General features: G+C 37.9%; 1 long non-coding RNA gene across 2 annotated transcripts in view; it reads left to right on the top strand.

Moving 5' to 3' along the window:
* Window positions 1-20,009, top strand: part of LOC131761263 (uncharacterized) — a 106,999-nt gene that overhangs the window by 63,667 nt on the left and 23,323 nt on the right. The window lies entirely within an intron of this gene.

Genomic DNA, 20,009 nt, shown 5'->3' with positions numbered 1-20,009 from the left:
TGACCATGATTAATCTTCTAATGCTATAGCTCTCTGCATGCCACTCTGTTCTGATTGTTGCTTGGGCTCTTCTGTCCATTATGGTAACCATGCCCACCTCACCTGTGGTGATTAGGTGCCTTTATTTGTTCCCTGCCACCCTGGGATCCAATTATCTCCCATTGCATGTAGGTTTCCAATTCACTGGCAGCAGTCCCCACTATAACCTGGCCTATAGAGAAATCCTTAGTGCTCTTCAAAGATTGTGGGGCTCTCCTCACAAATATATTGCTTGTGGTTGTGTGTCCTCTGGACCCTTCTGAGATGAATGGGCCGGTCTACCATGATAAGTCTATTCTAAACTTCCAGTTTCTCTAAGGATATGGATCCCTTCCTCTATAGAATATGGAGGCAGTTCTGGCATTTCAGCTTCACCTAGTATGAAGTTGGCCCTTGTTTCAGTCAACCAGTCAAACCTTCAGAGCCCTTTTTTTCCTCCAAGCTGTAACATTGAATCCAGAAGCTCTTTAGTAAGCCCATATGAATAATTTAGCCTGATTCAATTTTATGTTCTTTCTATTATTTCATACCCTTAATATTCATTTTTAATATAGACCCCAGAATTTTGTCTGTATAAATTGGAAAAATCATGCTTTCTTTTGGAGTGTAGTGTACCTCTTAATTGGATACACATTGTATCTCACTTTTCAGAGCCTGCAAGGACTTGAGTCTTGAATAGGTGTGGAAGAAAATAAGAGTAACAGAAGTGGGTCTGAGGAGAATTGGCAGTGTCTGGGTCAGCTCAGTTACTTTTTATTGGCATGTTCCCCATAATTTTGGATCACATTAGCCAGCTTCATATTTCTAGTAATTAATGATTTAAAAAAATTTTAAATTTTATATTGGAGTATAGTTGATTAACAATGTTGTCTTAGTTTCAGGCATACAGCAAAGTGATTCAGTTATACATGTATCTATTCATTTTTAAGCTCTTTTCCAATGTAGGTTAGTACAGAGTATTGAGCAGAGTTCCCTGTGCTATACAGTAGGTCCTTGGTTATCTATCTTAAATATAGCAGTGTGTACATGTCAATCCCCAAATTCCCAATCTATTCCTCCCCAAAAAATTGCCCCATGGTAACCATAAGTTCATTTTCTAAGCCTGTGAGTCTGTTTCTGTTTTGTAAATAAGTTCATTTGTATAATTTTTTAAAGATTCTGCATATAAGCGGTATCACCTGATATTTGTCTTTCTCTGGCTGTCTTACTTCACTTAATATGATAATCTCAAAATCCATCCATGTTGTTGCAAATGGCATTATTTCATTCTTTTTAATGGCTGAGTAATATTCCATTCCACGTATGTACCACATCTTGTTTATCCAGTCATCTCTCAATAGACATTTATGTTGCTTCCATGTCTCGGCTATTGTAAATAGCGCTGCAGTGCACATCGGGATGCATGTATACTTTCAAACCATGTTTTTCTCTGGATATATGCCCAGGAATGGGATTGCTGGATCATGTGGTAGTTCTATTTTAGTTTCTTAAGGAACCTGCGTACTGTCCTCTGTAGTGAGTGTATCAATTTACATTCCCACCAACAGTGTAGGAGGGTACCCTTTTCACCACACCCTCTCCAGCATTTATTGTTTGTAGACTTTTTGATGATGGCCATTCTGACTGGTGTGAGATGATATCTCATTGTCATTTTGATTTGCATTTCTCCAATAATTAGTGATGTTGAGCATCTTTTCATGTGACTCTTGGCCATCTGTATGTCTTCTTTGGAGAAATGTCTATTCAGAACTTCTGCCCATTGTTTGATTGGGTTGTTTGTTTTTCTGATATTTTGCTGATCCTGAAGAACAGGGAAGGAGAATATATGATGTTTGTTGTAAATGTAGTAAATTTGAACTGCCTACTGTATAGCTAATGGCAGATGGCAAACTGCATATCTAACTGGAGATGACAAATAGGTTATTTATATATGGTTTTGTGGTTCAGGAAAGGCATCAGAACTGGAGATTAAAGTTTTGGACTGTTGGACATACATCCAAAGTAAAGGTCACCATGACTTTGAATGAGAGAGTACACAGAGAGAAAAGAAGGGACTGAGGCAGAGCCATAGGGTTGCACCACACTCAGACACATGGAAAAGGAAGGCCACAGAAAAGACTAAGAAGGAACATCTCATAATGTAATGTATATGTTTCAACTTAGAGATGTAGAGATATTTAGATTTATTCTTTACCACTCTCAAGGACCTTATTTAGAGATGCTGTATTTGATGAGAGTGAAAGGTCATCTCTCTGAATGGGAAAATTAAAATTTGCAATTTAAAAAGTACTATGTGTAAAATTCATCCCCAAATATATATAGAATCTCAATGTACTCTGCATGGCCAAAACAATCTTGAAAAAAAAGAACAAATTTGTAGATCTTACACTTTCTGATTTCAAACTTATTACAAATCTACAATATTTAAACAGTGTGGTATTTACGTAAAGACAGACATAGAGGCTAATGGAATAGAATAGAGAGCCCAGAAATAGACCCTTACATATATAATCAAATGATTTTTCACAGAGTCACCAAAAACATAACAATGGGGAAAGGTAGTCCTTTCAACAAATGGAAAAATGGATGTCTATTAATACATGCAAAAAGATGAAGTTGGGTCCTTATATAATACTATATCCAAAAATTAACTCAAATGCATCAAAGACCTAAACACATAATCTAAAATTGTAAAACTCATAGAAGAAAAATAGAGCAAAAGCTTTATGACATTATATTTGGCAATGATTTCTTGGATATGACGCCAAAGGCACAGGCAAAAAAAGGAAAAATAGACAAATTGTATTTCATCAAAATAAAAAAACTTTTGTGCATCACAAAACACTAATAACATAGTGAAAGGCAACCCAGAGAATGGGAGGAGATATTTGCAAATCATATATCTGTTAAGAGATTAATACCAGAATATATAAAAAATTCTATAACTCAATAACAAAAAACCCAACAGCTCAATTTAAAAAATGGGCAAAGAACTTGAATAGACATTTCTCAAAAGAAGATATATAAGAGCACATGAAAGGATGTTCGGCCTCAATAATCATTAGGGAAATACAAATAAGAACCACAGTGAGATACCGCTTCATGCTCATTAGCTTGGTTGTTATTTTAAAGAAAAGGAAAATAACAAATATTAGCGAGATTGTGAAGAAATTTGAACACTTTACATTGTTGGTGGGAATGTAAAATGGTGCAGCTGCTATGGAAAACAGTATAGTGTTTCTTCAAAACATTAAAAATAGGATTACCGTATGATCCAGCTTCTGGATATATCCCCAAAATAATAGGGACTCAAATAGATATTTGTATATGTTCATAGCAGCATTATTCACAGTGGTCAAAATGTGAAAGCAGTCTAAGTGTCCATCCATCCATGGGTGAATGAATAAACAAAATGTGGCATACATATATAGTGGAATATTATTCAGCTTTAAATAGGAACGAAATTCTGACACATGCTGGACCATGGATGAATTTTTTAGACATTGTGCTAAGTGAAATTAGCCAGTCACAAAAGGACAAATACTTTACCATTCTACTTACATGAGGTACCTAGAGTAGTTAAATTCACAAAGACACAATGTGAATTGTGGTTGTCAAGGGAAGGGGGGAGGAGGGAATGGAGAGCTATTGTTTAACGGGTATAAGTTTCAGTTTGGGAAGATGAAAACGTTCTGAAGACGGATGGTGGTAATAGCTGCAGGTGATAGGAAGATGGGCATTTGTGAGAATCCTCAGGACTTTTTCACCCACTTCTCCCTTAATTTGTGGAGTGTTCTAAGATTAGAAACTTCTCCAAACCAGATCCAGAAGCTTCTTCAAACCAAGCCAGCTGTTCTGTTTCTTTCTGTGGCTATCAATTAACCTTCCTCCTCATTGGCTGCCTGATGATCAGTAGTGTTTGTGCTTCTCATGTTCTTCTCATTGGCTATTGGTAGGGGTGACACAAACATCTTTTCCTGCAAGTTCAAATATGATTTTCTAGATAATATTTTCAAAGTGTTATTTATTCTCTTCTCCAGAAGTGCCATGGTCTCAACCTAGCCAATGGAAGAGGTTAATTGTACCAGCCACATGGTAGTGGCATGAATTAAAAGTAGCTGTGTCCTTGGAAGGACCCTTTTTCATGTCCAAGTTGAGAAAGATACAGCACTTGTGTGCTTTCTTCTCCTTCCTCTGTTCTTCCATTTTCCTTACCCTTTTCATCAAAGGAAAATGGAGAAACTCAATTATGCAATAAACTCAACACAGAATGAAGCTATAGCGAAATTCAGTTTACATTACCTCAGGGAGAAAAAACAGTCCTAGGGAAGAACTTCCCAGAGGAAAATGAGCTGTGGTTGCCCCTGTACTCAACAAAGAAGCAAAGGAATTGTCTGGGTCACTTTTGTGAACAACTATGTCACATCTTGTCAAAACGAGGTCAGATTGTATTTGCTTCTTCAGGTGACCCAGGGCTCACTTTACAAATTGCAATGTAGTGACCCATGGGGACAGCCACAGCCTTGCTGTGGGTCTTAGAAAGAAAGACCTCTGACTCCGTCTTGTGAGACCACAGGAATCACAACAAACTGCTGAACAGTCATCTAAAGGAAGACACTGGAACTCACCAAGAAAGATAGCCAACATCCAAAGACAATTGAGAAGCCACAATGAGATGGTAGGAGGGGTGCAATCACAAAAAAGTCAAATCCCATAACTGTTGGGTGGGTGACTCACAAACTGGAGAACACTTATAACACAGAAGCTGACCCCCTGGAGTGAAGGTTCTGAGCCCCATGTCAGACTTCCCAACCTGGGGGTCTGACAACAGGAGGAGGAATTCCTAGAGAATCAGACATTGAAGACTAGTGAGATTTGATTGCAGGACTTTGACAGGATTGGAAGAAACAGAGACTCCACTCTTGGAGGGGACACACAAAGTAGTGTGTACATCAGAACCCAGGGGAAGGAGAGGTGACCCCATAGGAGACTGAACCAGACCTACCTGCTAGTGTTGGAGGGTCTCCTGCAGAGGTGGGGGGTGGCTGTGGCTCACCATGAGGACAAGGACACTGGCAGCAGAAAGTCTGGGAAATACTCCTTGGTGTGAGCCCTCCCAGAGCCCGACATTAGCCCTGTTAAAGAGCCGGGTAGGCTCCAGTGTTGGGTCACCTCAGGCCTAACAATGAATAGGGAGGGAACCCAGCCCCACCCATCAGCAGACAAAGAGATTAAAGTTTTACTGAGTTCTGCCCACCAGAACAAAACCCATCTCTACCCACCACCAGTCCCTCCTATCAGGAAACTTGCACAGCCTCTTAGATAGACTCATCCACCAGAGGGCAGACAGCAGAAGCAACAAGAACTACAATCCTGCAGCCTGTGGAACAAAAACTACATTCACAAAAAGATAGACAAGATGAAAAGGCAGAGGGCTATGCACCAGGTGAAGGAACAAGATAAAACTCCAGAAAAACAATTAAATGAAGGGGAGATAGGCAACCTTCCAGAAAAAGAATTCAGAATAATGATAGTGAAGATGATCCAGGACCTCAGAAAAAGAATGGAGGAAAAGATTGAGAAGATACAAAAAATGTTTAACAAAGAACTAGAAGAATTAAAGAACAAACACCTGGAAGAATTAAAGAACAAACAAACAGGGATGAACAGTACAATAACTGAAATTAAAAATATACTAGAAGGAATCAATAGCAGAATAACTGAGGCAGAAGAACAGATAAGTGACCTGGAAGACAGAATGGTGGAATTCACTGCCACAGAACAGAATAAAGAAAAAAGAATGAAAATAAATGAAGACAGCCTAAGAGAACTCTGGGACAACATTAAACACAACATTCGCATTATAAGGGTCCCAGAAGGAGAAGAGAGAGAGAAAGGACCCGAGAAAATATTTGAAGAGATTATAGTCGAAAACTTCCCTAACATGGGAAAGGAAATAGCCACCCAGTTGAGGAAGTACAGAGAGTCCCAGGCAGGATAAATCCAAGGAGAAACACATGGAGACACATAGTAATCAAACTGACAAAAATTAAAGATTAAGAAAAATTATTAAAAGCAACAAGGGGGCTTCCCTGGTGGCGCAGTGGTTGAGAATCTGCCTGCCGATGCAGGGGTCACGGGTTCGTGCCCTGGTCCGGGAAGATCCCACATGCCGCGGAGCAACTAAGCCCGTGAGCCATGGCCGCTGAGCCTGCGCGTCCGGAGCCTGTGCTCCGCAACGTGAGAGGCCTGCATACAGAAAAAAAAAAAAAAAAAAAAAATCAATAAAAGCAACAAGGGAAAAATGACAAATAACATCCAAGGAAACTCCCATAAGGTTAACAGCTGATTTCTTAGCAGAAACTCTGCAAGCCAGAAGGGAGTGGCATAAAATATTTAAAGTGATGAAATGGAAGAACCTACAACCAAGATTACTCTACCCGTCAAGGATCTCACTCAGTTTGGATGCAGAAATCAAAAGCTTTACAAACAAGCAAAAGCTAAGAGAAATCAGCACCACCAAACTAGCTGTACAACAAATGCTAAAGGAACTTCTCTAAGTGGGAAACACAAGAGAAGAAAGGGACTTACAAAAACAAACGATAACAATTAAGAAAATGGTAATAGAAACATACATATCGATAATTACCTTAAGTGTGAAAGGATTAAATGCTCCAACCAAAAGACACAGGCTCGCTGAATGGATACAAAAACAAGACCCATATATATGCTGTCTACCAGAGACCCACTTCAGACCTAGGCACACATACAGACTGAAAGTGAAGGGATGGAAAAAGATATTCCATGCAAATGGAAATCAAAAGAGATCCGGAGTAGCAATACTCATATCAGATAAAATAGAGTTTAAAATAAAGAATGTTACAAGAGACAAGGAAGGACACTCCATAATGGTCACGGGATCAATCCAAGAAGAAGATATAAAAATTATAAATATATATGCACCCAACATAGGAACACCTCAATATATAAGGCAACTGCTAACTGCCTTATATATAAGGAACACCTCAATATATAAGTGGAAATTGACTGTAACAAAATAATAGTGGGAGACGTTAACACCTCAATTACACCAACGGACAGATCATCCAAACAGAAAATTAATAAGGAAACACAGCTTTAAATGACACAGTAGAACCAATAGGTTTAACTGATATTTATAGGACATTCCATCCCCAAACAGCAGATTACACTTTCCTCTCAAGTGCACACAGAACACTCTTCAGGATAGTTCACATCTTGGGTCACAAATCAAGCCTCAGTAAATTTAAGAAAATTGAAATCATATCAAGTATCCATTCTGACCACAATGCTATGAGATTAGAAATCAATTACAGGGGAAAAAACATAACAAACACAAACACATGGAGGCTAAACAATACATTATTAAATAACCAAGATATCACTGAAGAAATCAAAAAGGAAATCAAAAAATACCTTGACAACGAAAACACGATGATCCAAAACCTATGGGATGCAACAAGAGCAGTTCTAAGAGGGAGGTTTATAGCAATACAAGCCTACCTCAAAAAACAAGAAAAATCTCAAATAAACAATCTAAGCTTACACCTAAAGGAACTAGAGAAAGAAGAACAAACAAAACACAAAGTTAGTAGAAGGAAAGAAATCATAAAAATCAGAGCAGAAATAAATGAAAGAGAAACAAAAAACAATAACAAAGGTCAATAAAACTAAAAGCTGGTTCTTTGAGAAGATAAACAAAATTGATAAACCATTAGCCAGACTCATCAAGAAAAAGAGGGAGAGGACTCAAATCCATAAAATTAGAAATGAAAAAGGAGAAGTTACAGCAGACACCAAAGAAATACAAAGCATCCTAAGAGACTACTGCAAGAAACTCTATGCCAATAAAATGGACAAGCTGGAAGAAATGGACAAATTGTTAGAAAGGTATAACCTTCAAAGACTGAAACAGGAAGAGACAGAAAATATGAACAGACCAATCACAAGTAATGAAATTGAAACTGTGATTAAAAATCTTCCAGCAAACAAAAGTCCAGAACCAGATGGCTTCACAGGTGAATGCTATCAAACATTTAGAGAAGAGTTAACACCCATCCTTCTCAAACTTTTCCAAAAAATCGCAGGGGAAGGAACACTTCCAGACTCATTCTATGAGGCCACCATCACCCTGGTACCAAAACCAGACAAAGATACTACAAAAAAAGAAAATTATAGACCAATATCACTGATGAATATAGATGCAAAAATCCTCAACAAAGTACTAGCAAACAGAATCCCACAACACATTAAAAGGATCGTACCCCATGGTCAAGTGGGATTTATCCCAGAGATGCAAGGATTCTTCAATATATGCAAATCAATTAATGTGATACACCATATTAACAAATTGAAGAATAAAAACCAAATGATCATCTCAATAGATGCAGAAAAATCTTTTGACAAAATTCCACACCCATTTATGAAAAAAACTCTCCAGAAAGTGGGCATAGAGGGAATCTACCTCAACATAATAAAGGCCATATATGACAATCTCACAGCAAACATCATTCTCAATGGTGAAAAACTGAAAGCATTTCTTCAAAGATCAGGAACAAGACAAGGATGTCCACTCTCACCACTATTATTCAACATAATTTTTGAAACCCTAGCCATGGCAATCAGAGAAGAAAAAGAAATAAAAGGAATACAAATTGGAAAAGAAGAAATAAAACTTTCTCTGTTTGCGGATGACATGATAATATACATGGAGAATCCTAAAGTTGCTACCAGAAAATTACTAGAGCTAATCAATGAATTTGGTAAATTAGCAGGATACAAAAGTAATGTGCAGAAATCTCTTGCATTCCTATACACTAATGTTGAAAAATCTGAAAGAGAAACTAAGGAAACATTACCATTTATCACTGCAACAAAAAGAATAAAATACCTAGGAGTAAACCTACCTAGGGAGACAAAAGACCTGTATGAAGAAAACTATAAGACACTGATGAAAGAAATTAAAGATGACACAAACAGATGGAGAGATACACCATGTTCTTGGATTGGAAGAATTAATATTGTGAAAATGACTATACTACCCAAAACAATCTACAGATTCAATGAAATGCCTATCAAATTACGAATGGCATATTTTACCGAACTAGAACAAAAAATCTTAAAATTTGTATGGAGACACAGAAGACTCCAAATAGCCAAAGCAGTCTTTAGGGAAAAAAGCAGAGCTGGAGAAATCAGACTTTATGATTTCAGACTATACTACAAAGCTACAGTAATTAAGACAGTATGGTTCTTTCACAAAAACAGAAATAGAGATCAATGGAACAGGATAGAAAACCCAGAGGTACACCCATGCACCTATGGTCAACTAATGTATGACAAAGGAGGCAAGGATATACAATGGAGAAAAGACAGTCTCCTCAATAAGTGGTGTTGGGAAACTGGACAGCTATGTGTAAAAGAATGAAATTAGAACATTCCCTACAGCATACACAAAAATAAACTCAAAATGGATTAGAGACCTAAATGTAAGTCCAGACACTATCAAACTCTTAGAGGAAAACATAGGAAGAACACTCTTTGACATATATCACAGCAAGATCTTTTCTGATCCACTTCCTAGAGTAATGGAAATTAAAGCTAAAATAAACAAATGGGACCTAATGAAACTTAAAAGCTTTTGCAAAGCAAAGGAAACTACAAACAAGATGAAAAGACAACCCTCAGAATGGGAGAAGATACTTGGAAATGAATCAACAAAGGATTTATCTCCAAAATATATAAACTGCTCATGCAGCTCAATATTAAAAAAACAAACAACCCAATCCAAAAATGGGCTGAAGACCTAAATAGACATTTCTACAAAGAAGACATACAGATGGCCAAGAAGCATGAAAAGCTCCTCAACATCACTAATTATTAGAGAAATGCAAATCAAAACTACAATGAGGTATCACCTCACACCAGTTAGATTAGGCATCATCAGAAAATCTACAAACACCAAATGCTGGAGAGGGTGTGGAGATAAGGGAACCCTATTGCACAGTTGGTGGGAATGTAAACTGATACAGCCACTATGGAGAACAGTATGGAGGTTCCTTAAAAAACTAAAAATAGAATTACCATATGACCCAGCAATCCCACTACCTGGCATATACCCAGAAGATACCATCATTCAAAATGGCACATGCACACCAATGTTCATTGCAACTCTATTTACAATAGCCAGGTCATGGAAGCAACCTAAATGCCCATCAACAGATGAATGGATAAAGAAGATGTGGTCTATATATACAATGGAATATTACTCAGCCATAAAATAGAACAAAATTGGGTCATTTGTAGAGAAGTAGATGGATCTAGAGACTGTCATACAGAGTAAAGTAAGTCAGAAAGAGAAAATCAAATATTGTATGTTAATGCATATATGTGGAACCTAGAAAAATGGTACAGTTGAACCAGTTTGCAGGGCAGAAATAGAGACACAGATGCAGAGAACAAAGGTATGGACCCTAAGGGGGGAAAGTGGCAGTGGGATGGGGTGGTGCTGTGATGAATTGGGAGATTGGGATTGACATGTATACACTGTTGTGGATAAAATGGATGACTAATAAGAACCTGGTGTATAAAAAAATAAATAAAATTTAAAAATTAAAAATAAAAAGTATGGACAAGAGTGGAAAGTGGAGGTGTAGGGGTGGTGGTGTGATATATTGGGAGGTAGGGATTGACATATATACACTAATATGTATAAAATGGATAACTAATAAGAACCTGCTATATAAAAAAATAAATAAAATTTTAAAATTAAAAAATAAAGACCTCTGATCTTCACAAACCCATAACAATGAGAAAGAAACATAATACAAAAATAAGCCCAGGGTGTAGACCTGCGATTATGGAATGATAAGCACAGGGATACTTTTCTGGAAGTGAGCCACCACACCCCTCCGTGAACTGAGGTGAATAAGCGGAATAATAAGCAAATGTTTGCCCATGGTAACAGTGCTGGAGGCGAGGAGATCGCCTACATTTTAATAATTATGCTAAGCTTCTCTTCAATGTGTGCAAAATTAGGAAAAATTAGTTAGCACAGAGTATCACCATAAAGCTGATGTTGAAAATAAGAGTAGCTCTGCTCCATGCTTTGCTCTGTGGCAAATATTTATTTTGTGAGTTTTAAGTTCCAGGAACATGAGGTAATGCTCCAAGACGCTCAGCAATCACTTTCAGAAACAGGTTTCTAATGAATATTTTTACTCGTACCAATTCATTATTCACTCTGCAAATATTTTTTGGAATATAATAAATAAGTCGCTGCTTAAGTGAGAGAAAACTATGCAGATGACAGGGGACCATATGGTGGTTACAAGACAGAATTTTAAAATTTAAAGGACAAAACACTCATATTCATGTAGAGCAATTAACTACAGGACTAAGAACCATCTGCTGTGACTCATGAGTGCCCCCAGGCACTTATACAATCCCAAATTTCACCTTGGTTTTTTGTGGTCCCATATTCCAAGCAGAGGAAATATCTTTTCCATAATTTTCTGATTACTTATTAATGTTATCATAAAGTTTATAGCACATTGCTGTATCTCTGTACTTGGCTTAAAGATGGTGTGGGGGGTGTTGATGCACTTTAGCTTGTTTGCAGGTTTTCTCCCTCTCTGTGTTAGCTTCTCTGTCCTGGCTTGGAGCCAAGTTTTGTGTTCACCTCCCCACCTTTTGTATTTTCTAGCATCTTTTAATGTCCCTTGGGAGGAGGCAGGGAATGGACGAAGAACCATGTTATGTTAGGCACAGCTTTCTTTATATATTGCACACAAGAGCAGGGGTTAAAAGAGATGCTGAAATTTGTATCCTTCCTGGGCAAGTTGGACTGAGCCCATTTCTCTTCTGAGAACAAGTCTCAAGTCCCAAGCATTTATCATTTCATTTTTAATCTCCCCAATGCCATATTGGTCTCCTCAGAGGGAGACATTTAAGCTAAAAACACAAAATTAAAGCAAAAAGGAGTGTGGGATGGGAGTTTAGTGATTAACCTAATGCATCTGGTACCACATAGGAAATTGTCCCTATGGGTCATTCAGGTGAGGGTAGGTGTTCATTTTAACCTCACCCAAATAACTATGGATTTCTGCTTCATTTTAGCTCCATGAATTAAAAACAATATTTTCTAAGACAGCACCTTTCTGTTATATTTTAACAAATCTCAACTGATAAGCTTATGTTTATATCTAAAGAAAAGGCTTGAGCTAATTTACATGTCAGCCCACAGCTCTTGAGAAGGTCTGGAATCTCCCTAGTTAAGAGTAATTCATCCATCTCCTGCTGACCAATGAATATCAAGCTTCTTCTCTCTTCTTAGCAAATGGTAGGGGTCTGTAACTTCTTTCTACAATAACAGCAGAGTTGAATAGTTGTGACAGACTTCATGGCCCACGAAGTCAAAAGCAGCTACAGTCTAACCTCTTATAGAACAAGTTTGCCTGCCCCTGACTTTAAGGGATCAGCTGAGAAATTTTATATTCCATTCCTGAATGATGACTCCAAGACTCATTATCTCCTAAACATATTTTTAATCATTTTTCCTACTGTACCCCAAACATCAAAGATTCCTATCATTTGAATTGAGAGGAACCTTCCAAACCATCCATTCACTTGCCCTTGTTTGCAGCAGGGGAAAATAAAGTCTATGTGGGGAGACTTTCATGAGACCACCCCCACCCCCAAATTTTATCTTTACCTATTTTTTATCCAACTTCAAGTCTGCAAGAATTAGTCTTAACAGTAACTCCAAAATCTACATGCAGGGCAGGGACTTCCCTTTTAGTCCAGTGGTTAAGAATCTGCCTTCCAATTCAGGGGATGTGGGTTCGATCCCTGGTCGGGGAACTAAGATCCCACATGCCACGTGGCAGCTAAGCCCGTGCACCGAAACTACTGAGCCCAGGCACGGCAACCACTGAGCCCACTTGCTCTGGAGCCTGCAAGCCACAACTAGAGAGAAGCCCACACACCGCAACTAGAGAAGCTCACGCACCATAACTAGAGAAGCCCCTGTGCCTCAAGGAAAGATCCCACATGCTGCAACTAAGACACGATGCAGCTAAATAAATAAATAAATAATAAATTTTAAAAAATAAATGCAGGGCAACATTTCCACTAATGCATCGGACTGGATGTCTGTTATTAGTGGGAAAGACAAGATACAGCCAAACCTAGTAAGGTTGTGCCTCTGAATGTTCTCCCCTCTAGCACGTAATGGCTTCCTACTCCAGAGACACAAATGACCACCAATGCTCCCCCACCCCACCTTCATTTGGACATTCTACTATTTCTAATCAATCAGATTTTATTATTAATAAATTTTTTTCCAGAATTTTAGATGCTGATGAGAAATAATTTCATTAAGTGGGGCCTCTGATATTTCTGTAGTGTATTTTTTAAAATTAATGGACATTATTTTTTAGGGAAGTTTTATGTTTACAGAAAAAAATAAGCAGAAAGTAAAGAGAGTTCGTATATATTACCTTCACCCTTGGCCATCAGTTTTCCTGTTATTAACCTCTTGCATTGTTGTGGTACATTTGTTACAACTGGTGAACCAATATTGATACATTATTATTGGCTAACGTCTGTAGTTTACATTAGTGTTCACTCTTTGTGTTGTACAGTTCTTTGGGTTTTGCCAAATGCATAATGTCATGTGTCTACCAGTATAGTATCACAGAATAATTTTAATGCCTTAAAAATCCTGTGCTCCACCTATTGATCCCTCCCTCCCCCATCCCCAACCCTTTGCAACAACTAATCTTTTCACAGTCTCTATAGTTTTGTCTTTTCCAGAATGTCACATAGTTGCAATCATATATTATGTATGATGTATAATTCAGATTGGCTTCTTTCACTTAGCAATATGCATTTAAGTTTCCTCAATATTCTCTCTTTTTTTCTTACTATCTTTATTGGAGTATAGTTGCTTTACAATGTTGTGTTAGTTTCTGCTATACAACAAAGTGAGTCAGCTATATGTATACATATATCCCCATATTCCCTCCTTCTTGAGCCTCCCTCCCACCCCTCTAGGTGGTCACAAAACACCGAGCTGATCCCTCTGTGCTATGCAGCAGCTTCCCACTAGCCATCCATTTTACATTTAGTAGTGTATATATGTCAGTGCTACTCTCTCCCTTCGTCCCAGCTTCCCCTTCCCTCTCCATGTCCTCAAGTCCACCACTAGGTTCATCAGTGCCATTTTCTTGGATTCCATATATATCTGTGTTAGCATACGGTATTTGTTTTTCTCTTTCTGACTTACTTCACTCTGTATGACAGACTCTAGATCCATACACCTCACTACAGATAACTCAATTTCATTCCTTTTTACTTCCATGTTCTCTTAACAGTGTCTTTCACAGATGTTGCTTTTCCCCTAATGAAGTCCCAGTTACCAACGTTTTCCTTCATGGATCATGCTTTTGGTGTTGTCTTCAAAACTCATTGCCAGTCCATGGCCACCTAGATTTTCTGCTATGTATCTTTTACAAGTTTTAAAGTTTTGTGTTTTACATATAGGTCTATGATCCAGTTTTAGTTTTTGTGAAGGGTGGAAGATCTGTGTCTAGATTCTTTTTTTTTTTTTTTGCATGTGGATGTCCAGTTGTTCCAGCACTTCATTATAATGTCATTGTCTAGATTTCTTTTCTTTCTTTCATTTTTTTTTACATGTGGATCTCCAGTTGTTCTAGTACTACTTCTTAAGAAGACTACACTTTCCCTTTCTCCACTGAAAAACCTTTGCTTCTTTGTCAAAGGTCAGTTGACTATATCCATGTAGTTCTATTTCTAAGCTCCCTCTGCTGACCTATTTGTCTATTCTTTTGCCAATACCAAAAGAATTACTTGATTACTGTAACTATTATAGTAAAACTTGAAGTTGGAGTAAATTCAGTCCTCTGACTTTGTTTTATTTCTTCAATATGTTTTGGCCACTCTAGGCTTTTTTGCCTTTCCTTACAGAGTTTAGAATCAGTTTGTAGATAACCACCAAGTAGCTTGCTAGAATTTTTGTTGGGATTGCATTCAGTCTGTAGATCAAATTGTTAAGAATTGACATCTTAGCAATATTGAGTCTCCTATCCATAAACATGAATTATCTTCCCATTTATTTAGATCTTCTTTGATTTCTTTCATAAGAGATTTGTAGTTTTTCTCCCATAGATGTTGTATATATTTTATTAGATTTATATCTAACTATTTTCTTTGGTGCTAATGTTAATGGCACTGTGAGGTTTTTTTTCCAGCTTTGTTGAGGTATAACTGACAAATAAAAATTGTATATATTTAAGGTATACAACTTGATGTTTTGACATTATACATTATGTATATGACATTATACATATACATTATGAAATAATCACCAAAATCAAGCTAATTAATATATTCATCATCTTACCTACTTACCACTTTCTATTCTTTTCTTTTTTTAATGGTGCTGTTTTTAATTTCAAATTCCAATTGTTTACTGTTGGTATATATGAATGCTATTGACCTTTATATATTATCCTGTATCCTGCAAACTTGCAACCTTGTTATTATCACTTATCAGTTCCAGGAGTTTGTTGTTGTATATCAATTCTTTGGGATTATCTACATAGACAATCATGTCATCTGTGAACAGAGACTGTTTTATTTCTTCCTTCCCAAGCTGTATACCTTTTATTTCCTTTACCTGTCTTATTTTCTACAGTACATTTTCAGAGCAATGTATGATGACAAATATAATTAAAATAACCATGTGTATCCTTTAAGCCAAGGTCTATGCTATTTGAATTCTAAACACATCTTCTACACTTTAGTTAACATTCTTAAAAACAGGAAATTTTAAAAAATTAATCTATCCCTACAGCCTATCAGAGTCTCAATGAGTATTTAGCAGGAATAAATGTAAGAAACAATTAATAACTGTATCCAGGATCCAAGCAGAAAACAGAATTCACATCAGATGTTTCAAACTGAGAGACTTTAACACAGTGGCTCTCAACCATGGCCACCCATTAGAATTACCTGGGAACTTTCAAATTCTCCATACTTGGGCATAGGACCCAGGCTTCTTGGGCTATTCCAATGGCAGGTGAAATTGATAAACCATACATTAATGAAATAACTACTAGTACAATACAATTATAGGCAATGTTAAGGTAACTGAATAGGGATGTTGATGAAAAACTTAAGCTTAGTGAGGAGAAGTAACTAACTCAAGGTTATAGAGGTAGTAAATGGATGAATTGAGATCCAGAGATGTCTTATAATCTAGTCCATGCTGCCTTCCAAAATGAGTTTTTCTCTGGAGCAAAACTTCATGTTTGACGAAGCCTGAAGTTAAAAACACTTTCAAAGTAAGCAAATGATGCTCCTCTTTTTAAAACCACACCAAATGGATTAAGGTCAAAGTTCTCTTTGTGTTCTCAAATGAATTACAGCCTGAAATAAAACCTGTCTGTTTTCTGTGAATAATATAAGACATATGATGCTTTCTCCGCTCCTCTCCCCATTTTGCAGATAAAATTGTGTCTGGACTTTTCTGAAAATAAATTAAATGGAAGCCAGAATGACAGATTTTATAACTGCTAATGTGTGCTCTGAGAGAGAGGACCCATTGTACCTGGGAGAGTGGGTCAGAAGGATGGGAGAAGATGTTGACCTTTGGTCAGAGCAAAAAGCCAAAGTCATGGATTTGAAAAGCTCAGTCCCTTCCAGCATTGCTGGAGATAATCAGTACATCCTAGCTTTATGTCTTAGCTAAGAACTTAATGCAAACATATTTTTTATTCATCTGCTACTTGCTGTTGACTAGATTATGAAACATCTAAAGCTTCTGAGACTACCAGATGCCTCTTAAAATGAAGTGGTCACCCGGTTTGGTGTAATAGTGGTAGCATTTGTCTTTAAAATTCTTTATACTTTTCATAATTCCCTCCTATGTATCACCTCACTCTCAAGTACATTCAATTTTACACATGTGGCCTATCCTCATACTGTTTATTCTGACACCTCTTCCCACTGCAGAAGGAAAGTTAAAATTGGTAAGTTTCTTTGGGTGCAGTGTCCACTCTGCAGCTCACTGCAGTCTCCATAGCTACCTATTAATGCTTAATGTATTTAGATTATTTGTGTGGATGCCAAAGGCATTTAAGTGTGTGTCTCCTATCCTGCTTTGGCCAATTCCCAAGTATAGAGTATGAAAGTTAGCAGATGTGTGTGTGTGTGTGTGTGTGTGTGTGTGTGTGTGTGTGTGTGTGTGTGTAAGTTTTGTTTGGGGATTTTATTGTTGTTTGTTTTGCTATGCAGAATGTTTTTTTTTAATGAGTTTGTATGTGTATACATTTATGACCATAGACTATCAACACAGCCCTTACGCTCACATACCATTTCAAACCCTGTAGATTATGATGATATTTAAACAATATATACATATTCATAAATAAAATTCATGTGTGACATTTTATATGGAAAGTTCCCAAATGTACCTAAATTAGATAAGTTGAGACAGTTTAGTATGTGGAAAATGTTGTGAAATCATGTATGATTAAAAACTACACCAGAGAGAAGATGGCAGAGTAGATAGACCCTGAGCTCACCTCCTCTCATGGGCACACCAAAATCACTACTATTTGCAGAACAAACATCTAAGAAAAAGGCTGAAACCTAACAGAAAAGAGCTTCTACAACTAAAGATATAAAGAAGGAACCACAATGAAACAAGTAGGACAGGCAGAGATGTGATATAGTCAAGTCCCATACGCTAGGGTGGGCAACCCACAAACCAGAGAATAATTATAATTGCAGAAGTTCTCCCCAAGGAGTGAGTGGTCTGAGCCCCATGTCCGGGTTCCGAGCCCAAGGGTCTTACACTGGGAAGATGAGCCTCCCCCAGAGTGTTTGACTTTGAAGGCCAGTGGGACTTACCTTCAGGAGTCCCAGAGGGACTTTACTCTTAAGGGGGCACACAAAGTTTCACATGCTCCAGTACTCAGGAAAGAAGCAGTAATTTGATAGGATCCTAGGTCAGACCTACATGCTGATCTTGGAGAGTCTCAGTGAAAGGCAGGAGGCAACTGGAGGTCACCCTGGGGACATGGATACTGGTGACAGCCATTTGGGGAGCTCCTTCTACCACATGGACACTGGTGCTGGCAAGCCCCAATTTGAAATCCTCCATCTAGCTTACTGGCCCCAGGACCCACTCCCACTCTGGCCTGAAGGCATCAGAGCTGAGTTGTCTAAAGCCAAGCAACTAACTGGGTGGAGACACAGACCCACCCACCAGCAAACAGACTTAAGACTCCCTGAGTCCACAGCTGCCTACACAGTCCTGCCCACCAGAGGGCCCAGGACCCAGCTCCACCCACCAGTGGGCAGGTATCAGCCCCAATCTCCTGGGCTCTGGTCCTGACCTCTAGGGATCCTGCTCTAGTCTCAGGACCAGCCTCACTTATGAGGGGAAGACACCACACCCAAGAAAAATCACAATCCCACAGCCTGAGGACCTGGCCTGCCCACGAGCAGGCTAAGCCCTGCCCTGGGACTGGGCCCCAGCCACACCTGCTAACAGGCCAATACAAGCTTCAGGACACCCCAGACCCCATTCCCAACTGTGTCAGGAACAGCACCCCCTCCACTTTGCCAAAGATCCAACACCAGCTCTAGGACCCCTGGGCCCTGCAAGCAGACTCCTGGACCCAGCTCTGCCAGCCAGTAGGCCAGCACTAACCCAACTTTATTCAACATAGTATCAGAAGTCTTAGTCATGGCAATCAGACAAGAAAAAGTAATAAAAGGAATCCAAATTGGAAAGGAAGAAATAAAACTGTCAGTGTTTGCAGTTGACATGCTATTATACATAGAAAATCCTAAAGATGACACCAGAATATTACTAGAGCTCATAAATGAATTCAGTAAAGTTGTAGGATACAAAATTAATATACAGAAATCTGTTGCATTTCTATACACTAACAACAAACTAACAAAGAAATCAATGAAACAATCCCACTTACCATCACATCAAAAAGAATACACCTACCTAAGGAGGTAAAAGACATGAAAGCTATAAGACACTGATGAAGGAAATTGAAGACAACACAAACAGATGGAAAGATATACAGTGTTCTTGGATTGGAAGAAATTATTATTGTTAAAATGCCCATACTACCCAAGGCAATCTACAGATTCAATGCAATCCCTCTCAAAATATCAATGGCATTTTTCACAGAACTAAAACTAATAATTTTAAAATTTGTATGGAAACACAAAGGACCCCAAATAGCCAAAACAATCTTGAGAAAGAAGAACAGACCTGGAGGAATCATTCCCCCTGACTTCAGACTATACTACAAAGCTGCAGTATCAAAAGAGTATGGTACTGGCACAAAAACACAGAACAGAATAGAGACCTCAGAAATAAACCCACGCACTTTGGTCAATTAATCTATGACAAAGGAGGCAAAAATATACAGTGGAGAAAAGACAGTGTCTTCAATGAGTGGTGCAGGGAAAACTGGGCAGCTACATATAAAATAATGAAATTAGGATGTCCTTTAACTTCATATACAAAAATAAACTCAAAATGGATTAAAGACCTAAATGTAAAACCAGAAACCATAAACTTCTGGAAAAAAACATAGGCCGAATAGTCTTTGACATAAATTGTAGCAATATTTTTTTCACTCAGTCTCCTAAAGCAAAGGAAGTAAAAGCAAAAATAAACAAATGGGACCTAATCAAACTTAAAAGCTTCTGCACAACAAAGGAAACTACTGACAAAATGAAAAGACAACCTACTGAATGGGAGAAAATATTTTCAAATGATATGACCAAGAAGGGGTTAATATCAAAATATGTAAACAGCTCATACAACTCAACATCAGAAAAACAAACAACCCAATTTTTAAAATGGGCAGAAG

The sequence above is a fragment of the Kogia breviceps genome, chromosome 8 (genome assembly GCF_026419965.1).
Source record: "Kogia breviceps isolate mKogBre1 chromosome 8, mKogBre1 haplotype 1, whole genome shotgun sequence".
In the NCBI taxonomy this organism is placed as follows: Eukaryota; Metazoa; Chordata; class Mammalia; order Artiodactyla; family Physeteridae; genus Kogia; species Kogia breviceps.
The sequence above is the reverse complement of the archived record's forward strand: the minus strand, read 5'-3'. Positions and strand labels throughout refer to the sequence as shown.